Source organism: Hemitrygon akajei, chromosome 2 (assembly GCF_048418815.1).
Source record: "Hemitrygon akajei chromosome 2, sHemAka1.3, whole genome shotgun sequence".
NCBI lineage: Eukaryota > Metazoa > Chordata > Chondrichthyes > Myliobatiformes > Dasyatidae > Hemitrygon > Hemitrygon akajei.
Window position 1 is genome coordinate 45,980,915 of NC_133125.1, and position 13,091 is coordinate 45,994,005.

The 13,091-nt window shown below is 40.2% G+C and overlaps 1 protein-coding gene across 7 annotated transcripts in view; it reads right to left on the minus strand.

Annotated features, from left to right (window-relative positions):
• sema4d (sema domain, immunoglobulin domain (Ig), transmembrane domain (TM) and short cytoplasmic domain, (semaphorin) 4D) overlaps positions 1–13,091 on the minus strand; it is a 192,114-nt gene that overhangs the window by 153,031 nt on the left and 25,992 nt on the right. The window contains exon 1 of one of the 7 annotated variants that reach the window (XM_073071778.1): positions 4,382–4,493. The exons of the other annotated variants lie outside the window; for them this stretch is intronic. The gene's annotated coding sequence lies outside the window, so the exon portion shown is untranslated. Of the gene's footprint in view, positions 1–4,381; positions 4,494–13,091 lie in introns of those variants that run through there. 7 annotated transcript variants of the gene reach the window in all.

The following is a 13,091-nucleotide window of genomic DNA, read 5'->3' on the forward strand; positions in this document are numbered from 1 at the left end:
ATATGCTAGGCCTATATTTTAGCCTGATCACCTCACTTATGAGGTAAATGTTTTTTAAAGATCTGTGTAAAATTGTGTCTTAGGCTATATTTTTATTCATATTGTTTTGGCTTATGATTTTTAGTGACTTCACTATTGAAAATTGCCAATAAACTTTCATGTTGTAAATAGCATTAAAATCAGTTTACAACCTTTATAATTAAATCTACCAAGCCCACCTTTAGAAAATTGAATCCTATTTTGTCTTAAGCCAGTTATTTACCAGAAATTTATTATGTTTGTCTTATGAGTTTTAAAAATTTATGTAAGGGAAGAAAGATTAATTTCAAGGTAAGCTAGGCTTAACTATCTTTTTACCTCAAGAAAGGTTGGCTAAAAAAATCTATACTCAAAAGTGCATTGACAATTATTTTTGGATTATTACATCTACAACTTACTGATCACGCTAACACACCATGAGCAATAGATATACTAATTTTTATACAGAGGTTCCCCGAGACCTGAAAATTATTTCAAGGGTTCCTCCAGGGCAAAAGAGTTGAGAAAGGCGGAGCTAAATGGATAGCCTACCAAACTGGCAGTCACCTTGTCTCAGGCAGTCTTATGCAATAGTTCAAACTTTGCCACAAAAATCCCAGCTCATAAGCATTACTAATACGAAAATCAGTCAGCAACTTGTCATGGGGAACTGATGCTCAAAGCTGAAAAATGCCTCATGATGCTGGTCGATTTATGCAACTCCAAAATGACATCTTACCCTGAACTTCCCAGCGTTATCAGTTCATATATTAATTTGAAGAAATTAGTATTTAAGAAGGTTGTTAATTACAAGTTAATTGTTGATGATTGCCAAACAAACTCTCAACCAAAAAATATACAAGTATGAAGTGTCCTTCATTCCTTCGGCTTTGAAACATAGAAACATAGAAAATAGGTGCAGGAGTAGGCCATTCGGCCCTTTGAGCCTGCACCGCCATTCAGTATGATCATGGCTGATCATCCAACTCAGAACCCTGTACCTGCTTTCTCTCCATACCCCCGATCCCTTTAGCCACAGGGGCCATATATAGCTTCCTCTTAAATATAGCCAATGAACCGGACTCAACTGTTTCCTGTGGCAGAGAATTCCACAGATTCACCACTCTCTGTGTGAAGAAGTTTTTCCTCATCTCGGTCCTAAAAAGCTTCCCCATTATCCTTAAACTGTGACCCCTCGTTCTGGACTTCCCCAACATCGGAAACAATCTTCCTGCATCTAACCTGTCCAATCCCTTTAGAATTTTATACGTTTCAATAAGATCCCCCCTCAATCTTCTAAATTCCAGTGAATATAAGCCTAGTTGGTCCAGTCTTTCTTCATATGAAAGTCCTGCCATCCCAGGAATCAATCTGGTGAACCTTCTCTGTACTCCCTCTATGGAAAGAATGTCTTTCCTCAGATTAGGGGACCAAAACTGCACACAATATTCTAGGTGCGGTCTCACCAAGGCCTTGTACAACTGCAGTAGAACCTCCCTGCTCCTGTACTCAAATCCTTTTGCTATGAATGCCAACATACCATTTTCCTTTTTCACTGCCTGCTGTACCTGCATGCCCACCTTCAATGACTGGTGTACAATGATACCCAGGTCTCGTTGCATCTCCCCTTTTCCTAATCGGCCATTGTTCAGATAATAATCTGTTTTCGTGTTCTTGCAACCAAAGTGGATAACCTCACATTTATCCACATTAAATTGCATCTGTCATGAATTTGCCCACTCACCTAACCTATCCAAGTCGCCTTGCATCCTCTTAGCATCCTCCTCACAGCTAACACCACCGCCCAGCTTTGTGTCATCTGCAAACTTGGAGATGCTGCATTTAATTCCCTCGTCTAAATCAGTAATTTATATTGTAAACAACTGGGGTCCCAGCACTGAGCCTTGCGGTACCCCACTAGTCACTGCTTGCCATTCTGAAAAGGTCCCGTTTACTCCCACTCTTTGCTTCCTGTCTGCCAACCAATTCTCTATCCACATCAATACCATACCCCCAATACCGTGTGCTTTAAGTTTGCACACTAATCTCCTGTGTGGGACCTTGTCAAAAGCCTTTTGAAAATCTAAATATACCACATCCACTGGCTCTCCCCTATCCACTCTACTAGTTACATCTTCAAAAAATTCTAGAAGATTCATCAGACATGATTTTCCTTTCACAAATCCATGCTGACTTTGTCCGATGATTTCACCTCTTTCCAAATGTGCTGTTATCACATCTTTGATAACCAACTCTAGCATTTTCCCCACCACCGATGTCAGACTAACTGGTCTATAATTTCCCGGTTTCTCTCTCCCTCCTTTTTTAAAAAGTGGGGTTACATTAGCCACCCTCCAATCCTCAGGAACTAATCCAGAATCTAAGGAGTTTTGAAAAATTATTACTAATGCATCCACTTATTTCTTGGGCTACTTCCTTAAGCACTCTGGGATGCAGACCATCTGGTCCTGGGGATTTATCTGCCTTTAATCCCTTCAATTTACCTGACACCACTTCCCTACTAACATGTATTTCCCTCAGTTTCTCCATCTCACTAGACCCTCGGTCCCTTACTATTTCCGGAAGATTATTTATGTCCTCCTTAGTGAAGACAGAACCAAAGTAGTTATTCAATTGGTCTGCCATGTCTTTGTTCCCTATGATCAATTCACCTGTTTCTGACTGTAAAGGACCTACATTTGTCTTGACCAATCTTTTTCTTTTCACTTATCTATAAAAGCTTTTACAGTCAGTTTTTATGTTCCCTGCCAGCTTTCTCTCATAATCTTTTTTCCCTTTCCTAATTAAGTCCTTTGTTCTCCTCTGCTGGTCTCTGAATTTCTCCCAGTCCTCAGGTGTGCCGCTGTTTTTTGCTAATTTGTATGTTTCTTCTTTGGACTTGATACTATCCCTAATTTCCCTTGTCAGCCACGGGTGCACTACCTCCCCTGGTTTATTCTTTTGCCAAACTGAGATGAACAATTGTTGTAGTTCATCCATGCGATCTTTAAATGCTTGCCATTGCATATCCACCGTCAACCCTTTAAGTATCATTTGCCAGTCTATCTTAGCTAATTCACGTCTCATACCTTCAAAGTTACCCTTCTTTAAGTTCAGAACCTTTGTTTCTGAATTAACTATGTCATTCTCCATCTTAATGAAGAATTCCACCATATTATGGTCACTCTTACCCAAGGGGCCTCGCACGACAAGATTGCTAACTAACCCTTTCTCATTGCTCAATACCCAATCTAGAATGGCCTGCTCTCTAGTTGGTTCCTCGACATGTTGGTTCAGAAAACCATCCCGCATACATTCCAAGAAATCCCCTTCCTCAGCAACCTTACCAATTTGGTTCACCCAATCTATATGTAGATTGAAGTCACCCATTATAACTACTGTTCCTTTATTGCACGCATTTCTAATTTCCTGTTTAATGCCATCCCCAACCTCACTACTACTGTTAGGTGTCACTCACACTTTTAAAACATTGTCCTTAAAACCAAAATCCTACATTCTTGCTCTTCCCTCCCTTAATCCTTAACAATGCACTCAATTTTACATGAATTTACACTCTTCCTGCTCATTCTCACCTTTATATTTGAATCCTTCTTAGCCTCACAGGTCGAAGGGATACACAGTGCCCAGGCATATTGGACCCAGACCAATGTTCTTGGCTCACGTTTCCAGCAACATTGTCGGCTAATTCTCAAACAAGTCTACCAGGATAATCCTCAAATTAGTCCTTTCTGGCAAACTAATATATGAAATATGAGCAGTTGTAAAGTATGTAGCCTCTCTTGCTTGTTCTGCCATTTAGTAAGATCACAGATTCTTTTACCTCAGTTCCACTTTTGTGTTTTAACCTTGAATCTGTTAATACCAAAAAAAATACTTGATATGGTCTGTACTCCCATTACAAACCATTCCCCTCCAGCGAACTTTGATAACAAACTGTGCTGTGGAAGAGAGGCTAAGAAAATTTTAAAAATACACAAAAAAGGTTATTACTGCAACAAATTCATCCATTCAACTGAAAAGATGATGGAACTGAAGTGTAAGTTTTACTTCCTTTCATTAAAGCACACAGTACAACATTCAAAAGATGTGTCATATGTTTACAATATTCTCACATCAGTTTTGGAAGCCAAATAAATATCTTGAGCAACTTCATTACCACTGAGAAGTCCAAGGAAAAAATTAACCGATTACATAATACAGAAACCAGACAGGACTCTACGCATTTTCCCCACAGTCATTTAACAGCAAGTTAAGATTACGTATTTGGCCAAAAGTAAACTCCTCTGACAAGAAAAATCAGTTTTCTCCATGCAGCGACAGATATAAATTTAATTGTACTTACACATTTGCAGACAAATAGCAGTATCTCAAACTAGGGACTAGTTTTAAAGAGGCTGACATTGCTTGGGGAAGAACGGTATTCCATTGAGGTGAAGTGTCAGCAGCTTGTGTGTTCCTGGCACAAACGGAGGCCCATCTGTGGAGCTATTTATTGTTACAATCACACATGCCAGGCGCTCGTGTTTCCAGCCAACATTCAGCTTAACTGGGGTGTAGGAAAAGATATGTCACCTTAACTTAAAGGTAAAGGGAGATGATTAGCAGCTTGAAATCAGAGGGCTGGATGAGCAAGTCTCCAAGAAGACAGGCAACTAGAAAGTAAACAGCATTCCATCCAGCTAGATCTAGAGGCTGAGCATGCTGATTAGCATAGCAAATCGGCTCAATTTAAAAATCTATTTGGTTGCACATTTTAATTAAAGATGTAATATATCTAAGACATAGAAGTTAACCATAATTAATTTTTTGAGTCCTCCCAAGAATTAAGGTCATGTACCACTTTTGTCTTTTAACTCCAGTGAATAAGGATTGTATATGCAGCCGGCTAATCCACAAAACTCATGGAAGTGCATGTTTTCACGTTAATTACAATTGTGACCTTTTTAGTGTCTGTGCCAGATTTGTGTTTCAAAAGTATTGTTCTGTTTTTGTCAAACATCATCTGTTTACACTGACTTCTGGCTGTCAGGAGGCCAAGCAAATCAGCCTCAGGCCTTGACAGAAGACTTGTCATAGTACTGCCCTCTCTCCAGCCATTTTCAGCTGCTTTAATCAGCAAATTTACCATCGTTATAAGGACTAATAATCATTGTGACAATTAGATCAACAGCCACTAGGAGCGTTAAAAAATTTGTATACACCTTAAAATCTCTGTAAATAAATCAGAATCAGGTTTGATATCACTGGCTTATGTCGTGAAATTTGTCTTTGCAGCAGCAGTACAATACATAATAACAGAAAAAATGAATTACTGTAAATGTATAAAATATTAAATAAAGTGCAAAATAGAAAAAAAGCAGCGAGGTAGTGTTGACGATGTCAGTCCTGACAAAGGGTCTGGGCCCGAAACGTCGACAGCGCTTCTCCCTATAGATGCTGCCTGGCCTGCTGTGTTCCACCAGCATTTTGTGTGAGGTAGTGTTCATGGGTTCAACGTCCATTCAGAAATCGGATGGCAGAGAGGAAGCAGCTGCTAGTTGGTTTCAGTAACAAAACTGCAGGAGTAGTGCAAAAACAAAGCTCATCCAGAAATGTACAGGTAGTCCCCGAGTTACGACTTACGGACAACTCGTTCTTACGAACCGAGGAAGGAGAACGCTGTCCGCCATTTTAAGTCGTTGCTGTTGACACTGTGTTGAGTGTTTAACTTTGTATTTGGCTAAAAATTTTCTTAGTAAGATTCACCCTGACCACCCCCCCCCCCACCCCCCCGTTCCAGTCGGCTGGTGGCACAGTGAGATCAGCGCCGGGCTGGAGAACAGAGGTTTCCATGCTGGGTTGATGTCGATCCAGTGACTCCCGTATCATCCGTGCTGGGTTGATATCGAGCTCGCAACTCGACCTCGTAAAAAAACACTGTCACCTCCAGTTTAAATTCCCACGCGGAATAGTCTGGATGATCAAATACGCAAACCCAGCACAACCTCCACTTGTCCCATTCAGCCTGTCTCAGTGCGGTGGCCTTAATACCCAGCGGAGCTCAGGACCCGACACCCGCAGTGTTTCTGTTCCATTGACGAGAAGCGATCGCGATTGAAAATAAAGTGGAAATAATAAAGCGTTTGGAAAGAGGTGAGACGCCATCGGTCATTAGAAAAGCGTTAGGCTACAGTCGGTCAACAATCGGAACGATAAAGTGAGAAGAATGGAGCATTTGAAAGCCCTGCCCCGATGAAAACTACAATTATTACTAAGCAACGCAGTGGTTTATTTATTGGAATATACGTTTCTTAAGTGTTTTATATGCATAGAAAGGTAAAATATATACTATATACTAAGACAAACGTTTGACTGACGCTAAATAATACCGGATGTACTTGTTCTGACGTACGTACAGATCCCACTTAAATACGGACTCAGGAACGGAACTCGTACATAACCCGGGGACTGCCTGTTATTTAGAAAGTATAGTCATCGAGTCATCCTTGCTGACATGTGACTCCAATCCAAGACAGTGTTGCAAACACTTAACTGGCAGGAATCCCAAAGATTTCTCTTTTGTAATTTTATGGTAATATTGCATCAATGGAATGACACAAATAACAAAAGTACACTTTATTTCAGCTCTGCCTTTTCTATTACTTCTTACTCATTTTCAGCATTAGGAAACTGATAGGTTAACATTTATTGCCCATCCAACTGTGCCACCATCTAGGCTGGCCGCAGCCCACGCAAAATGTTTTATTTACTATGCCAGTGTTAGATCAGTCAATTCTGGAATTTTCACCTGATAATAATGAAGGTTGAACATTTATTTTTTAAAGCAGGACAATATACAAAAACTGTCCTGACGAAGGGTCTCGGCCCAAAACGTCGAATGTTCTTCTTCCTATACATGCTGCCTGGCCTGCTGCATTCCACCAGCATTTTGTGTGTGTTATTGTTTGAATTTCCAGCATCTGCAGATTTCCTCATTTTTGCAATATACAACTACCCTGATTTCAAAATTAAATACCCCTCTTCAACATTATGATTGTTTTTCAATAGTACCTGTCCTTCATTATTAAGAAACGGGATGTCATTCTCCATGGCTCAAATCACCTTGTCCATGTCCCTTTCTCAACAACTGTTTGAGGTCGAATGATTGAAAGGTGTTTTATGAAGAGAAACTGGGAGTTTCCAAAGTGCAGAGAGAGCGAGTCTGAGGTGATGGAAGAGGAACTTAACATGCTACATCCTGAATTTAACATGCTACTGCCTTTAACCAGATAAGTGATGATGAATTTCTAAATAAGAAGCCATTCAGATGTTAGCAGGCAAGTCACCTACCCCAAAATCCTCAACTTCGTGCTGTTCTTAAGAATCACATTTGTATGGCTGGTCCACACAATGCTAACCCCAATATGTTAAGATAGGGTTATAGGAAAACATCTTCTTTGGTTTTGGATTTCACTGGTATTCGTTGCTCCCAATCCTGAATCTTGTCTATAATCACTGCATCATTTGCGACAAGCTGTCACTGGAATAAAATACTAGGCAGACACCAGAGTCATTTATTTATGGCACATGACTTAACCTTCTGGCCCATTAAATCTACGTCAGCTCTAGGGAAAATGCCATTCTTCATGAACTTGCTCCTTCACATATGCCCATTAGCTCCCTTACTAACCACCTACACAGCTAACCCAACAACTTGCACTCTATAGAAATAGTAAAGGAAATCAACACATCATGGGCGAACTCGTATCATCACAGTGAGAAAATACTGTATGAACTCCATAACCTGGACCAGTGGTTCTTATTTGTGAGTTTGATAGGAAGGTCACTGACAAAGTTCTGCAATGATATACTGAGATGATTGGCCTCCAACAACTTTTGGCTTTCTGTTATTGTTATGACTTCAGCAAATGAAGAGCTTTCCCCACGTTTCCCCAAAGACCTTCTTTGTTGTTTCAGCTGCAGAATGTTGCCCTGTCAAATAGCGAGATCAGGGTAATCAGGGTCATCTTAAAAAGTAAAATTCACTATTTGTGTCCGCACTTCCACCAGTACAGAAATTACAAATGGAAGTCATTAGTCCCACCAGATTCGGGTGCCCCTTGAAAACAACCCCCGCCGCTGTCTGTGAGAAGTACGTGTGTTTGCCCTGTGACCGCGTGGGTTTCCTCCAAGTGCTCTGGTTTCTTCCCACGTTCCAAAGATGTATAGCTTAGCCAGTTAATTGGTCACGCGGATGCAATCTGGTGATGGAGGCTCACTGGGCCAGAAGGACCTGTCACCATGCTGTATCGCAAAATAAACATATAAGCAAGCTTCAAGTGTAGCATCAACACAGTTCAGGCTGTTATATAAACAGTACTCGCTCGCGGAGGGTGCTGGTCCTTGTGACTGGAGTCCCAAGCAGAAAGATGAAACGATTGCTTCAATGCTACACATTTCTGTTGTAGATCATTCGCCATTTTTTCAAAAAGCACAAATGTGTAACTATGGGTAGACTTTGTGAAAATAAATCACAAACAAAGTAGTGCTATTAAAACAGCAGATGTCCAAAAATTATGATTCAAGTACGTTCCTTGAAAGACTGAGAGGCATGGACAAATTAAATATTTGCATCGCATTGTGCTTTGGATCTGAACAAAAAAACCCAGCTTTAATACTAACATACTCTACAAGAACTAAAGATGATTCCAACCCAATCTTAGTTGGTTTGCTGTGGAATAATTCACAGAAAAATCAAATTACACTGCACTGATTAGCACTTCAAACAGACTGACACGATCAAACACATTTTGCTGCCCAATATACATGTAAAAGGGAGAGCCAAGAGGTCTCTTTGTCCCTGGAAAAAGGAGTAGCAAACTGTCAGAAGAAAATCATATAACAGCATCAATGATGTGTTCCCCTCCCTGTTCTGCAAACCAATGCAGCAATTTGAACTCAAAATTCAATCAATGCAACCAACATTTTTATATATAAAACAAAGGCTTAAAATGTAGGCAATCTCTGGGAGCAGATAGGTAGGCTTCCAATTTTATTTTGTAGAACAAAATCCTTTAAATAACTTAATTGCACATACTTGTGAATACTCAAATAGGAATATTTGTACAGATTAACAGAGTTAAAGAGTGATTTTTATTATATTCGTTTTTAACTTTAATGCAGCATTCTTTGATCTTGGATTGCAATCTTGCGCCAACACGTTGCTCTGAAACACAAAATCAGCAGTTCAATAATACCTTATATTAGATTCAATATTAACACAAGTACAGTACACAAGTGCTGATTTCCTCCGAGGTAATGTGTTTCAATGATATTTGACAAGCTGGGATGAAGCGTGGAAGTGTTTTCCAATCTGATAACTGCCAAACAATTCAATTATTGCTACCTCCTTACCAAATCTTTCCGAAGGTTTTAATCAGAAAAAAAAATTATAAAAATGTTATCCTTGTAAATGCTGTATACATTCTGATTATGGGACTAATTTTAACTTCCTAAAACAGGTGGTGGGATAAAGTATTGAAATTCTAAAACAGCAACCCAATTCCTCTTAAAAAACACCAACTTTCGTTTTAACAACCATGAGTATGCCAACCTCGAGAAGCTGTTGTATTACTGAAATTTCCCCCTTTCCTCAGCGGATTGTAATCTTTGGTTTAGACATACTTTCCCTTTTCAAGCCTGGTTTCCTGTCGCTTGCAAAATTACAGCAACTAAAAAGGCCAAAATGGGCTAAATCCCCAATTTGTAAATGCCGTCAATTAAATATGCCAGAAGATAGGGCGGGGATGAAAGAGAAAAAGTAGATATCTAAAGAGAATGGAGCAGCACAGAGTAGTAGTATGAGGTAACAAAAAAGAGATTGTGACAGAACGGGATGTCGCTCCATCACAGCAGGAAACAAAGCCAAAGCACAATAAAATGCAAATGTCAAATTGAAAGATTTTTCAACTGAATGCAGAAAGCATTATGTAGATAAATTAATGAGAGGGGTGGATTTCATCTAGCAGCTATCATACCAGACAAGTGCTGCAAGTCTGTTGATGACGAGTGATGCCTGGACAGATCAGTAATAGGCACAAAAAAAAATTTTCATTATTTAGGCAATACACATTGTAAAGGAACCAATTAATGCTGGATTGATTTTCTAGAAATCCTATGCCAAGTCCTTTATTTTTGCCTAAGCTTTGTGCTGAATAACTAACCACTAACCCATTTAGTACAAAACTCCAGCACTCTGAGAAGAGAACGGTATGATTTGGTCCAAATCAGGGTTGAAATAAAGTATTGGAAGCAGATTCAATCAATTTCAAAACAGAGAATTGGGATATAAAATTACTGGGCTGCAGGGAAACAGTAGGGGAATTGGAGTGACAGAACTAAAGGCAGCTCAATAGGCTCTGTGACCTCCTGTACTGTCTCTGGTTGCTAAACATGCAAGGTTCACCCCTGCATCTTAATACCGAATAAGGACAGGAAAAGGAATGTGGGAGCTACAATTCAAATTAACTTTACCAGCAAAGAACACAAACTTTAATACTGTTTTTATATCATCTTAATGACCAGTCTTAATGACTCAACCCAAGTTTTCAGCAGTATCTTGGAAAATCATAGCTCTCAGCACTCTGACAAACGGAATCACAGGTCCATTTTTAATCAATGTAGGATTAGTTTTTAATTTGCTCTGCAATCGAAAGCGGTTGCTTTATAACTATTTTAAAAAGCAGATAAAGTTATGCAACACACACACACAAAATGGTGTCGGAACTCAGCATCTAGGCAGGTATAAACACTCAATGCTTTGAGCTGAGATCCTTCATCAGGACTTGGGCAGCTCTGGTTCGCATCCTTTAGTAAGGATCTGATTAAACTAGGGAAAGTGCAGAAAAGATTCAGAAGGATTGTTTCCAGAACTTGAGGGTTTGAGTTACGTAGGAGAGACTGGATAGGCTGTGGCTGCTTATCCATGAAAGAACGAGGCCGTGGGATGACCTTGCAGTTATAAAACCTTGAAGGGCATAGATAAGGCGAATTATCAGAGTCCTTTTCCCAGGGGTAGATGAGTCTAAAACTAAACGGAATAGTGAGGGGAGCAAGATTTAAAGGAGAACAGAGGAACGCATTTTTCCACATAAAAGGTTGTGGGTATATGGAAAGACTGTTGAAGTAAGTAGTAGAAGCTAGTACTCTTGCAACATTTAAAAGGCATTTAGACAGATTCATGGGTGGGAGTGCTTTAGAGGGACATGGACAAATGCAGGCAATGGGACTAGCTCAGGTAAACATTTCAATTGAGCTGAAGGGCCTGTTTTTTCACGCTATCCCTCCACAAGTCTTTAGTGGTAATGATAAAACAACAATGATTTCTACTTACAACCCACAATTATAAGGTTCTCTTGAAAGTTGGATTAATACAAGCATTCCAACAGGCATATACCCACCCACACCTGGTAATCAAAAGAAATTAAAGTGGCTGGATTCTTGGCACATGGTCTCTGTGGTCTAGATTCACAGCAGGTCACATCATAAAACAGCCTCAGAAATGAAGGAATTCACTCGACATTTTCCTTCTGTTGTCAATGAACCAAACTAACATTCCCCTCTTTGCTTTCAGTCAGGGTTGAGGTGTCACAGTGCTTGTCTGAAGAACATTTACAAACATGAAACAAACCAGTTGGATTTTTCTTGATGGTGAGGTTTTCGCCCCACCGCCCCCCCCCCCCCCAAAAATCCTCATCCCACTCCTTCACAATGACTTCCTTAAAAACTAACAAGATACTGGGCTACATCCGAAAAAATCTTGCATTCCCTTCAACTAAGCAAAAAGAGTTTTCATTCTTGCAATAACTTGACTTCTGAAATCGTTGGGTGTTAACAAACCATACTTTTTCTTCCAAACCAATGTCCAGAAATACTGGCCAAATTCTAAAGGAGGAAGAAAAGGAGTGAACTTTCAACTCTTGAATTTTACATGACACAACAACCACAGACTACACTACCTCAATGCAAATTATAATCATATCAGGCAGACTCATAGCCTCCTCCTCACTGACAATTAACACAGGGTGCACTCAATGATGTGTGCTTAGCCTACCTCCTCTACACTTATGACTGTGTGACTAAGCAAAGCTCAAATGACATCCATAATCTAACGGATGAAACCACAGTTGTGGTAACATTTCAGAGGAGTTACAGGAGCAAGAAAGATCTGACGTTGGCTGAGTAGCGTCACAACCACAATCTCCCACTCAACGTCAGCAAAACCAAGGAACCGATTGTAGATTTCAGGAAGGGGAAGTGGGGAGAACGCACAGCAATCCGCGTCCGCGGAATCAAAAAAGTTGGGCGCCCCTGTGTCTCAAGACGTCAGCATTCATCGTTAGAGAGCCTCTCCATCTGGGACTTGTTTGTCTTCTTCTCCTTGCCACTGGTGGGAGATGCAGGAGCCTGACCACCCACACTCGGCGACTTGGAGGCAGCATTTTCCTCTCCAACATCAGATTTCTGAATAGTCCATGAAACTATCTCATTATACCTTTTCTTTGCATTATTATGTTTTTTTAAATTTATAATACTGTTCATGTCTTTGCACTGCCCTATAGCTGCAAAACAGCAGATTTCATGGCACAAGCCAGTGAAAAGATACCCAATTCTGATTCAGACTTAGCGTTGGTCACATTCCTGCAGTGTCCGAAGGAAGGTCAAACGAAGAAAAACTTTCAATCCCCCGTCCGAGTCCTGTTCCCGTCACATTCCTGGATACTAGTCCGCTTCTCCACCACTACCACCTCCCCACCCTTGTTAAGCAGAAATGAAATGAGCAAAAAGCAGAAGACTTATTTTAAAATAACCCTTTGAAAGCAAAGGGAACAAAGATTTTTGGAATTCCAGGTACATTTACTATTTTTTCCGCTCTGCAGCTCCACTTAATGAAACTCCACTTCTTTACCCACGAGAGTAGAGCCTTCACGGCAAGTGAAGAGAGCAAATAAAAGTAAAGGAATGCTGGGCATCGAGGTACATTTTTTCAGACCGGACTCATCTACCATCCAAAC